This window comes from Oryctolagus cuniculus, chromosome 2 (genome assembly GCF_051225735.1).
Source record: "Oryctolagus cuniculus isolate XC-2025 breed Fujian yellow rabbit chromosome 2, ASM5122573v1, whole genome shotgun sequence".
NCBI lineage: Eukaryota > Metazoa > Chordata > Mammalia > Lagomorpha > Leporidae > Oryctolagus > Oryctolagus cuniculus.
Window position 1 is genome coordinate 79,344,075 of NC_142868.1, and position 11,236 is coordinate 79,355,310.

At 36.8% G+C, this 11,236-nt stretch overlaps 1 protein-coding gene and 1 pseudogene across 1 annotated transcript in view; one reads left to right on the forward strand and one right to left on the reverse strand.

Annotated features, from left to right (window-relative positions):
- DLC1 (DLC1 Rho GTPase activating protein) overlaps positions 1-11,236 on the forward strand; it is a 517,566-nt gene that overhangs the window by 75,955 nt on the left and 430,375 nt on the right. The gene's annotated exons all lie outside the window — the stretch shown is intronic.
- LOC149127850 (high mobility group protein B1 pseudogene) lies at positions 2,644-3,444 on the reverse strand (annotated as a pseudogene).

Sequence of the window (11,236 nt, forward strand, 5' to 3'; positions counted from 1 at the left end):
AATCCCATCCAGGTCTTCCACATGAATGGTAGGGGCCCAAGGATGTGAGCCATCATCCACTGTCTTCCCAGGTACATTAATGGGAAGTTGGATTGGCTCTGTCTGATATGGGATGCTGACATTGCAAGCAGTAGTTTAACCCACTGCCCCACAATGCCAGCCCTCAATGTGGGGATTTTGTTGAGTTGATTAAGTACTTTCAGCTTCAGTCACCTTACCCGTACAAGGAACCTACTAATAGGTGGGCCACCTAGGATTGTTGTCATGTTTAAATAGGAATCCTGTATAGTACTAAGAATAAGACCTGACAATTAGAGAGTGCCCAATGCAAATCTGTTGTGACGCTCAACATTTTTATAATAAAAGATGAGTTAGGGATTACAGATCCAAGTGGAAACAGGATCAAATGATGGTCTCCTCATTTTAGAAGAAGTTGAAGTCCAAAAGGAAAGAAACACATGGAGAGAGATACCAAAGGATAAGTCCTCCTTAAAGCAGCCTTTAAATAGTTTGGCAGAATTGTGTCCTGAAATGCTTTCCTCTAGTTCTTCCCTTTCACCATTCATCTCCTTATTCCCATTGTACCCCATGAACTAGGCAGTCTATGAAACAGGGGAGTGGGAGAGTGGAGTTGGGGATGGAAGGCCACAGAAGAGTTCATAGAAAGGAAGCCTTTTTTTTGCTTTGTGCTTTTGGAATGCTTTTGCTTGAAAGAAGGTTCCTTTCATTGAAATCAGGTCTTAATGAATTCAAAACACAAACAAAAGATTTGGAAAAAAAAATAACATCTCATACGTGGTAGGCTGGAGTTTTGTTTCCTCCCTGAGAGTAGAAGATCTTTCCCTGGGCTTTGGAGGGACTTTGCTACTCATTAATTGAGTGACTGCACAAGCCATTTAGGCTCATTGAAGTTCTTTGGATAACTGTGTCTATGAAAAAGTGAAAAAGTGGCAAAAGGAGTGTTTTTTTTCTTTTTGTTACGTATGAAAACCTTTCAGAAAATAAGTGTGCAAAATATTTTGATTCCTGTTGCTTAGAGATCACTGAGCTGAGAATGGTCCATGTTTTTGCTGTACACAGCACTAATACTTATTTAGGAGGAAGGAAAATATGACTGCTCCATCTTAACTGACTTTTCCCCAGGAATTGTATTAGCAAGAGAGAAGAGATCATTCATCAAATTCCATCCATTATTATTATTATCATTATCAGGTTTTACTTTAAATGTAACTTAATATAAAATGGTATATTAGTCTGCTTCGGCTACTATAATAAAATCCTCCAGGCTGGGTAGCTTACAAAACAGACATTTTTTTCACAGTAGGAAGGCTGGAAAGACCAAGATCAAAGTGCTGGACAATTCAGCTCCTGATGAGGACTCTCTTCCGAATTTGTAGGCCGCCTTCGCGCTGTGACCTCACACAGCAGAGGGAGAATTCAGGTGTCTCTTTTTGCTGTAAGAGCACTAATTCTATCGTGATGTTACATGTATCTGAAAAGACATATATACACACACATGCACACATATGTACATGCACATGCATGCACAGAGCCAAGAAACCCAGAAATGCCTTCATCATGATATCCTCACCTTCTTGACTTTCGCTAAACTTAATTAGCTCCCAAAAGTGCCATCTCAAAATACCATCACATTTAGAGTTAAAATTTGAACATACAAATTTTTAGGGGACAGAATTCAGCCCATAGTAATGACCAAAACATTTATGTATAACATTGTTTGGTTTTGTTCTGTTTGTTTAACCAAGTAAATTACTCCAATATTAAATGGTGTAATTGTTTGGATCTATAACTAGATTTTGTTTGTGTTAAAAAAAAATCTTGAGAGAACATACTCTCCCTTTTTTATTAAAATATGAGTCGTTATTTAAGATGGAAACAATATGTCATCTGATTTACTATACTCTGGGTCAAGTGGTGAAAGAACTATTCAGACAACCTGCCAGATTCTGTTAGGTTACACCCAGAGCTTCATGGTTTGAGACAAATATGGGCTAAAATATTGAATCATAGGCATGTGGTCTGGCTCAAGGATATGTTACATGTATCTGAAAAGACATATACACACGCATGTTCATGCACATGCATACACAGAGCCAAGAAACCCAGAAATGCCTTCAGAAAATGAAAGCAAAAACCAGAAGCTGAGTATCTTGTCCTGCGAATTTCCTCTATCTCTTAGAGAAGCAACTTGGTATTTCCTTTGTGGTTTGCATTTCAAGGAATTTTTAAAACTCGCAGCCAGTTTCTTACTGTATTATCTCATAATTCTTTTGCCTCTTTTTTTTTACTAAAAAAAATTTTATTTACTTAGAAGCATTCAGAATGTCAACAAAACAGCTGCAACTTTTTTTTTTTTTTTTTGCAATTACAGAGTGGTATTCAGTTAACAGAACAACAATTATTTCGTATAAGCTGCATCAGAGACAACTGAAGATGAAAAAACTACTGTCCCCATATATAACTAATTTGTGCTGTGCACCAACAAGAACCTGCTTTAAATTTCCATGCCAATTTACAACCCCCATACTGTACCAGGCAAGGTTAGTGGCTATTGAAAATACCACCAGGACAGGGCTATCTAAAGACACATTCGGTAGTGTGTTAACTATACAAAAAAAGACACTGTACAGTTTAAAAACAAATCTTACACAGCCTTACATTTCAATTTTTTTTCTTTAAAAGGAGTGAGTTGTGTACAGGGGGGTTAAATGCTTTATAGACAAGAAAAAAAAAAAACTGCGCTAGAACCAACTTATTCATCATTATCATCTTCTTCTTCATCTTCATCTTCCTCGTCTTCCTCTTCCTCCTCATCTTCTTCGTCTTCTTCATCCTCCTCCTCTTCCTTCTTTTTCTTGCTCTTTTCAGCCTTGACGACTCCCTTTTTCGCTGCATCAGGTTTTCCTTTAGCTCGGTATGCAGCAATATCCTTCTCGTACTTTTCCTTCAGCTTGGCAGCCTTCTTCTCGTAGGGCTGCTTGTCATCTGCAGCATTGTTATTCCACATCTCTCCCAGTTTCTTTGCAACATCACCAATGGACAGGCCAGGATGCTCTCCTTTGATTTTGGGGCGATACTCAGAACAGAACGAGAAAAAGGCCGAAGGAGGCCTCTTGGGCGCATTGGGATCCTTGAACTTCTTTTTTGTCTCCCCTTTAGGAGGGATATAGGTTTTCATTTCTCTTTCATAACGAGCCTTGTCCGCCTTTGCCATGTCTTTAAATTTTCCCTCTCTTTAGCAGACATGGTCTTCCACCTCTCTGAGCACTTCTTAGAAAACTCTGAGAAGTTGACGGAAGCATCTGGGTGCTTCTTCTTATGCTCCTCCCGGCAAGTTTGCACAAAGAATGCATATGATGACATTTTGCCTCTCGGCTTCTTAGGATCTCCTTTGCCCATGTTTAGTTATTTTTCCTCAGCGAGGCACAGAGTCGCCCAGTGCCCGTCCGGCTCTCACTTGTCCCGGCGCTGTCTCTATGGAGCTCAATGTACTGCAATGGCTGTGAGAGCGGGAGCCAGACGCAGCCTCTCTTTTGCCTCTTAAGAGACAGATGCACTAATGGATGTATTCAGGACACAGCAAGTTTGCTAGGCAGGCATGGGAGATAGAGAAAGCATTACCCATGATAAAGGAAAGTGGTGCAGGAATCAGCTCCAGATAAAGTTGCAGAACATCCTTTGTTTTGTGCTCTTGCTTTCTATCCCTCAGGTGCCATCGTGTTTCACTCCAGGTTCCTCTAAGTCCCAAACACCTTTGCAGACCAACTGCTGAAACCCTCTATGCACAGATGTACCCCTTCTGCTCTAAGCCTGCCTCGTGCCCCCTGCTTTTCTGCTCCTCCTCTTCCACAGCCCCACAAATCCAACTTGCTCTTCCATTCAGTGTAGTGATAGACAGAAAAGGATTTAATTAAACTAATGCTCAAATGTTATCTCCAGATAGCCTTCGTGCATTCCTTCTCTCCGTAACTCTTAATGTTGTAGAGTGAGGAATAGAATTGTAAGTAAGTGATAGCCTTGAACTCACAATGGAAGAGGTGGATGTAATTCAGCTCCTTATGCACTACAGTGATATGTACATTACCAGAAAAACTAAGATTCTGCCTAGAACATCCATGTGCCTTCTAAGTTTGGCAATTGGGATTGATGTTCCTTTTTTCTGGTGGGATTGATGTTCCTTTTTTTCTTTCTACTTCTTCCATTCAGAAGCTCTCAAGAATGGAGAATGATATTTCTAAATGCAAGAGATCAATCTTAAGGTTACACTTGTAGCAATTCTTACAATCTTCCCTAAACACAAGTCATGTTTTAATAGAGAAGGGAGTAACTAAGTATAAGTTGTAGCAATTCTTACAATCTTCCCTAAACACAAGTCACGTTTTAATAGAGAAGGGAGTAACTAAGTATAAGTTTTGGATCATCTGGGGAAGCACTTACAGAAAAGAAAAAATTAGAATTAGGCCTTTGTATTCAAAATCTACAGGGTAATATTAAAATTACCTTATTTATAATGGGAAATAAAACAAAAATCAAAGCTTATGGGGTACCATACATTTGTAAATATCTGTTAAAAAATTACCAGATTATAAGGCAATTCTTAGCAATTATGTTTATAATCACCCAGCAATGTACCTTGCACAAAACATACTCAGAATATTTACTATTTGATATTTTTTCTGAAGAGAATTTTTAAAAAAGCTTAATGCTAGCAAAACTACTTGACTTATTTTTAAAAATATTTTTTCTGATTCACATATCCCATTTGCTTATCTATTTTTTACATGCTTTGTTTTCTCTTTGTGGAACAGTGTCATAATTAATGTCTTCCTGTCCAGAAGAGAAGCAAATCATCATCTCAGCATGGCTGTTCAGACATAAGCTAAGACAACTTGTACACATACTTGGTAGGGACAGAAAAATCTTCTCTTAAAAACTTTAGTATCATCATACTGACATCACTGCGGCACAGCCCAAAGAAAATAGTCATGGATAACATCACCTTAGGGGTTCTATCTCCAAGTTCAGTGGGTCTGTTGCTCAAACGACTTTGCATGTGGATTTGTTTTTGTCCTAAATTTTAAAGTCAAATATCTGTGTTTTTTGATAGTTCACACTTTCTACTCAAGGCCCAAAATATTATTCTAACTCATTAAAAAACTTGCGGCTCAGCAAGGCCTCAAGTGAAATAGCTACTGGGTTTCTGTGATTCATTTATCTACATAGGAACTTGGCAACTATAATCGGTACTCTATTTGGCCCACAAGTATATAATATACATAGAGGAAATTGTGCTATATTTTATTGCACAATAGGATTGTTTTGGTAGTGAAATTCAACCTTCTAGCCTGAGGAAAGAAGATACCTGTTGACACATGTTTCAAAAACTCTTTCAAACTATTTTTCTAACATTTAAATTTTGGCCAAGTTTTTACTACATTCTACCCAAGGTATTTTTCTCCAAGTTAGTGACATATATAATTTCACAAAAACTTCCATTTTAAGATTTTTTTAATTTTTATTTTTGATATAGAATAGAAACTTGGTCATTGAAACTCATGGAAGAAAATGCTGTTGTTGTGCTGTTCTATCCAAAAAAAAAAAAAAAAAAAAAAAAAAAAAAAAGTCATGACCATGCTGTGGAAGTGATACTGTATCCGTGGGAATATGTCCTGTAGAAAATTGAATAGGACATTGAACTTTTTTCAGTAGTTGAGAAGCAATTGCTCAACTTTTGTTAGTTTTAGTTGCCACCTTCTAAAGATTAACATGACACTTCTAAGGAGACTTATGATCTATAAGTGAAATAACGATTTCTTTTGCATGCACATGAGGGCACAGATGCTGACATACTGATACTTAAAATTTGAGTGAATTCAATCATCAAAGTTCTGAATAATACCTACTTAATGTTAATTTTGTATATAAATGGTTACCCCTGTGGTAAGTACAGTTGAAACTGGATACTGCTTTAAAATGTTAGCATCAGGCTGATTTCTATTCTAGCAAAGTATTAGATTGCTCAGTGGGAATCCATTGAGGGTAGGCAATATATGTAAGGTTATTTCTGTATCTTTTGCATAATGGATGTTACTTCATACCTGCTTGGCAGAATGATGGTGAAAACACTTTAATTCTATGGATCTTGATTGGATAAATCATCTATAACATTACAAGAAAATGCAATACTCATTCTTTTCCAAAGTACTTACCAAAGTGACCAAATGTCTGGCCATAAAACAAAACTCAATAGATTGAAAAGAATTCAAAGTATTCATTGTAATTCTCTGATCATAATGAAACTATGGCAGAAGCCAAATAACAAAGATAACAAGGAGGCTGGGGACCATTATTCCTTTTGAAAATAGATGCCAAAATTCTTTTTAAAATTAGCAAGTTAAATTCAATAAGGTCTCTTTGAAAAGTTCATGGAAAATGTGCATTATGAAAACAACAATGCATGGATTAAAAATTTTGCACTAAAATAAGTTTCACTTCCAATTTCATTTTTACACAGTGCTTTGAAGTACTTTCATGTATCATGACAAAAAGTACTCGGCTTAGGCTTGGCTATTTTAATATCTGAAATTTTTCAATGAAATTTATCACATTAACAATAAAAAAGAAAAATTTTATGCAGATTGAAAAAAACTAATTCCAATATATTTTCTTGATTTAAAAAACAAAGAAACAAACAAAAATAAAAACCTTAGCAAGCTAGATGTGTAGCATGGTCTCTCAACCTCAAAGTCACTGATATTTTTTGTCAGGTAATTATTTGTTGTGTGAAGCTGTCCTCTGCACTATAATATCTTTTTTTGCAACTCGTACTCAATTGTGGCAATCAAAAAATGTCTCTTAATATTGCCAGATGTCTCCTGGAAAACAAAATCACTCCTAGTTGAGAATCACTGAAATCAAGGGAATGTCCTTAACCTGATAAAGGCTATAGGCATAAAACTCCCAGCTAATATCATAATTAATGCAAAAGATCTAATGCTTTTCCCTTAGAGCCAAGACAAGGCAAAGATGTCTAGTTTCCCCTGTGTTATTCAACATTATAGTTTAGATTTTAGTCTGTGGAGTAAAGCATCAACAATAAAGATAAAAAAAAAAAGAGATACTCAGATTGGAAAAAAGTAAAACTATATTCCTGTACAGCATGATTTCTAAATTGAAGATTTAAGAGATTTTTAAAAAGCTAAAGAAACTTGTCAGTAAGTTTTGGAAGTTTGCAAGATACTAACTAATCAGTATTAAAAATTATATTTCTATGCAATAGTAATAAACACTTGGAAATGAAAATTTTTTAAAATAACATTTATAACAGCATCGAAAGTATAAAATACTAGATACTATGACAAAAAAACACAAGACTGAACCATGAAAAGTAGAAAACACTACTGGGAAAATAAAAAACTAAATAAAAGAAGAAATACATTGTACTCATGGAACATAAGACTCAATATTATCAGATATGAATTCTGCTTCAGTTGATCTAAATAGTGTATGATTAAAATTCCAGTAAGGTTTTTTGCAGAAATGGACATGCAGATTTTAAGATTCATAGATTTATGAAGTCATCCTAGATGATCCAAAATGATTTTGAAAAAGAAGAGAGCTAGAATAGTTACATGATTCAAAACTCTTTGTAATGGTACACTAATTGATACAATGTGGTATTGCATGAGAGATAGACAAATAGGTCAACAGAATAAAATAAAGTCTATGAATAGAGCTATACTTATTTGATTTATGTCTGTTAAATGTACATAGTCACTTCCATGTAGAGAAGATCTTCACAAATAGTTCTAGAACAATTGGATATCCATATTAAACAAAAAGAACTTTAATCCATACTCTAACTGTAATAAATATTAACTCTAAAAATTCTGTAGAACCTAAAAGGAAAAACTAAAACTCTAAAACTTATAGCATAAAACTTAAAATTCTTCGTGATCTTAGATTAGGCAAAGATTTCTTTGCCATAAGACCAGAAATTCAATCCATGAAAGAAAAAAAAAACCTGATAATTATTTCATTTATCACAATTAAGAACTTCCGTTCTGCGAAAGGCACTGTTAATAAAATGAAAAGAAAAGCAATTAAACTAGTAGAAAATGCTTACAAATCACCTGATAAAGGACTCACATGGAAAACACAGAAGGTCTCCCACAACTGAATCATAAGTCAATCAACAACCCAGTCTCTAAAAATTTTGCATAAGCACTCCATCAGAGGGACTGATACAACATGAGTCATCCTTTACCTGACCTGCTTGCTTGCTGTTTTCTCACAGTGTGTTCAATCTAGCTCTGCTCTCTAAGGGAAAACAGAAAGAAAACTGTAGACTGAGGATAAATAAGCATATAGAAAGATTCTCAACATTATTAATCATCAGGAAGTGTTAATTAAGCATAATGAGGTATAAACACACTCTATTATAATGAATCACACCAAGCATTGTCTTACATGTAGAACAATTAAAATTCTCAGAAATTACTGGTGGAAATACAATTGGTGTATTCACTTTGCTGTGCTTTTTTTTTTGTTTTTGTTTTTAAAGATTTACTTTTTAAAAAATAAATACTTGTGTTTAAAAAAAATTTTTTTATTTGAAAGGCAAAGTTACAGAGAGAGAGAAAGAGAAATCATCCACTGGTTCACTCTAAATGACCACAACAGCTGGAGCTGGGCCAATCCCAAGGCAGGAGCCAGACTCCAAGGACTTGGGCCATCTTCTACGGCTTTCCCTGGCCATAGCAGAGAGCAGTATTGAAAGTGGAGCAGCCGGGACTTGAACCAGTGACCATATGGGATGCTGACCCTGGAGGCGGCAGCTTTAGCCACTATGCCACAGCGCCAGCCCCAAGTGTGTCCACTTCGGAAAACTGTTTCTGAAAGGTTAAAACTATGCCTATTAAATGGCCTTGCCTCATTGTGGATAGTGGGTAAAGCTGCCACCTGTGATACCAGCATCCCTTATGGGCACCAGTTCGAGTCCCAGCTGCTCCACTTCCAATTCCTGCTAATGGCCTGGGAAAAGAGCCAGAAAATGGACCGAGTGCTTGGGCCTCTGCCACCCCCATGGGAGATCTGGATGAAGCTCCTGGCTCCTGGCTCTGGGCTGGCCCAGTGCTGAACATTCCAGCCAAATGGAAATGAACCTGCAGATAGATGATCTCTTTCTTTCCATCTCTCCGTCTCTCTGTAACTCTTTCAAATAAATAAATAAATCTTTAAATAAATAAATAATCCTGTCACTCACTCCTAGGTTATCTCCACAAGGAAATTAAAATGCACAGGCATACAGAGACCTACAGGGCTTGCTCATAGCAGTTTTATTTGTGATGGCCAAAAAACTTTGTCTCAGTCATGCTACAGCAAACATCCATCAATAGATGAATGGATAAACACACTGAGGCATATCCCTACAGAGGAATATGACTCAGCAATAAAAAGAAATGGACTACTGATGTATACAACATTAGAAATTGGGTCTCAAAAATAATTATACTAAGAGAAACCAGAAAAATATATATGCATATGATTTCTTGTGCATAAGTTTCTAGAAAATTTAATCTGCAGTGACAGAAGTAGGTCAGGGGTTACATGGGAACAAAAGTAGACAAAGAAATAAGGAGGGATGACAAAGAACACAGGAAAACTTGGAGGCAATGAGTCTGTTCATTTTATTGCAGTAGAATCATGGGTATGTGCAAGTGTCAAAAATAATCAAAGTATGTACTTTAAATATGTAAACTTTATTATTTGTATCTCAATAAAGCTATTAAAATGCAAGTGAGAAATTCCAAAATCAACAGATGGCTGGAAGGATAGAAACCTTCCCTGATGATTAGAGTCGTGCAAAAGGAAGGCCTTTCTTTGCAGCTGTAGGAGGTGGACCTGGAGCACAAGGAGGAGAAAGCTTATATTGCATCCTGCTGCAGCAGGTTACACTCAGAGAAAGCCAAGAGTTGGGATTATACAAAGAATCATACAGAAAAGCATTTTCTTTATTCCTTACATATTATTTAGGTGTCAATATTATTTGGGTGTAAATTTTAAAACAGGATTTTCCAGGCCGGCGCCGTGGCTCAATAGGCTAATCCTCTGTCTTGCGGCGCCGGCACACCGGGTTCTAGTCCCGGTCGGGGCGCCGGATTCTGTCCCGGTTGCCCCTCTTCCAGGCCAGCCCTCTGCTGTGGCCAGGGAGTGCAGTGGAGGATGGCCCAGGTGCTTGGGCCCTGCACCCCATGGGAGACCAGGAAAAGCACCTGGATCCTGGCTCCTGCCATCGGATCAGTGCGGTGTGCCGGCTGCAGCGGCGGCCATTGGAGGGTGAACCAACGGCGGAGGAAGACCTTTCTCTCTCTGTCTCTCTCTCTCACTGTCCACTCTGCCTGTCAAAAATAAAAAAAATAAAAAAAATAAAAAATAAAAAATAAAACATGAGGATTTTCCAAAAGTTCTTGGAAAATGCATATTCTGGAAAAACTATGCATAGATTTCAAAACTCTTCACACCAAAATAAGCTAAATTTTTAATTCCATTTTCCCATTCATTTTTTGAATTCCCCTCATATATGACTAGGAACAATAAAACAGTGATTTAAGTACAGTAAAGGTGAAAAGTATATGGTGGCTAGCTGGGGTTAACTGAGTGACTAACTGATTCATGATGTCTTATATCCAATAAAGTTTTCATATGTGTCATACCCCTTCTTAAAATCAGTACCTATACACTAGACCCCATCTCCTCTCCCTAATCAACAGTTCACTCTAATGTTTCTCCACTTTGTTCTTCACATCATTTTTTCCTCTTTTTGGAAGTACCCTTTTGGTTTCAAAATAACAACAACAACAAAAAAAGTGCAAACATACTGCATTTTTCAATCTTAGTAAGAGTATCTCATGGTTCCAAACAGCCACCTTGCCAATTATTTACTCCCTTGCATAACAAACTCTTCAAAAAGGTTAACTCTACTTGTGTCTCCAATTTCTGTTCTCTTTTAAGCTATGCTAATCAGGCTTTTGTTCGTAAGACTCTGAATTTGTTTGTCTTTACCAACAGTGATCTCCATTTTGTTCAGTCTGGTAGCCAATTAGTTCTCTGTCCATTGCTTGTTCTAATTACACTTATTCTCTTAGTGATGTCATTGATTCCTGTACTTTAAATTACACACACACACACACACATATACTCCAAATTTATTTTT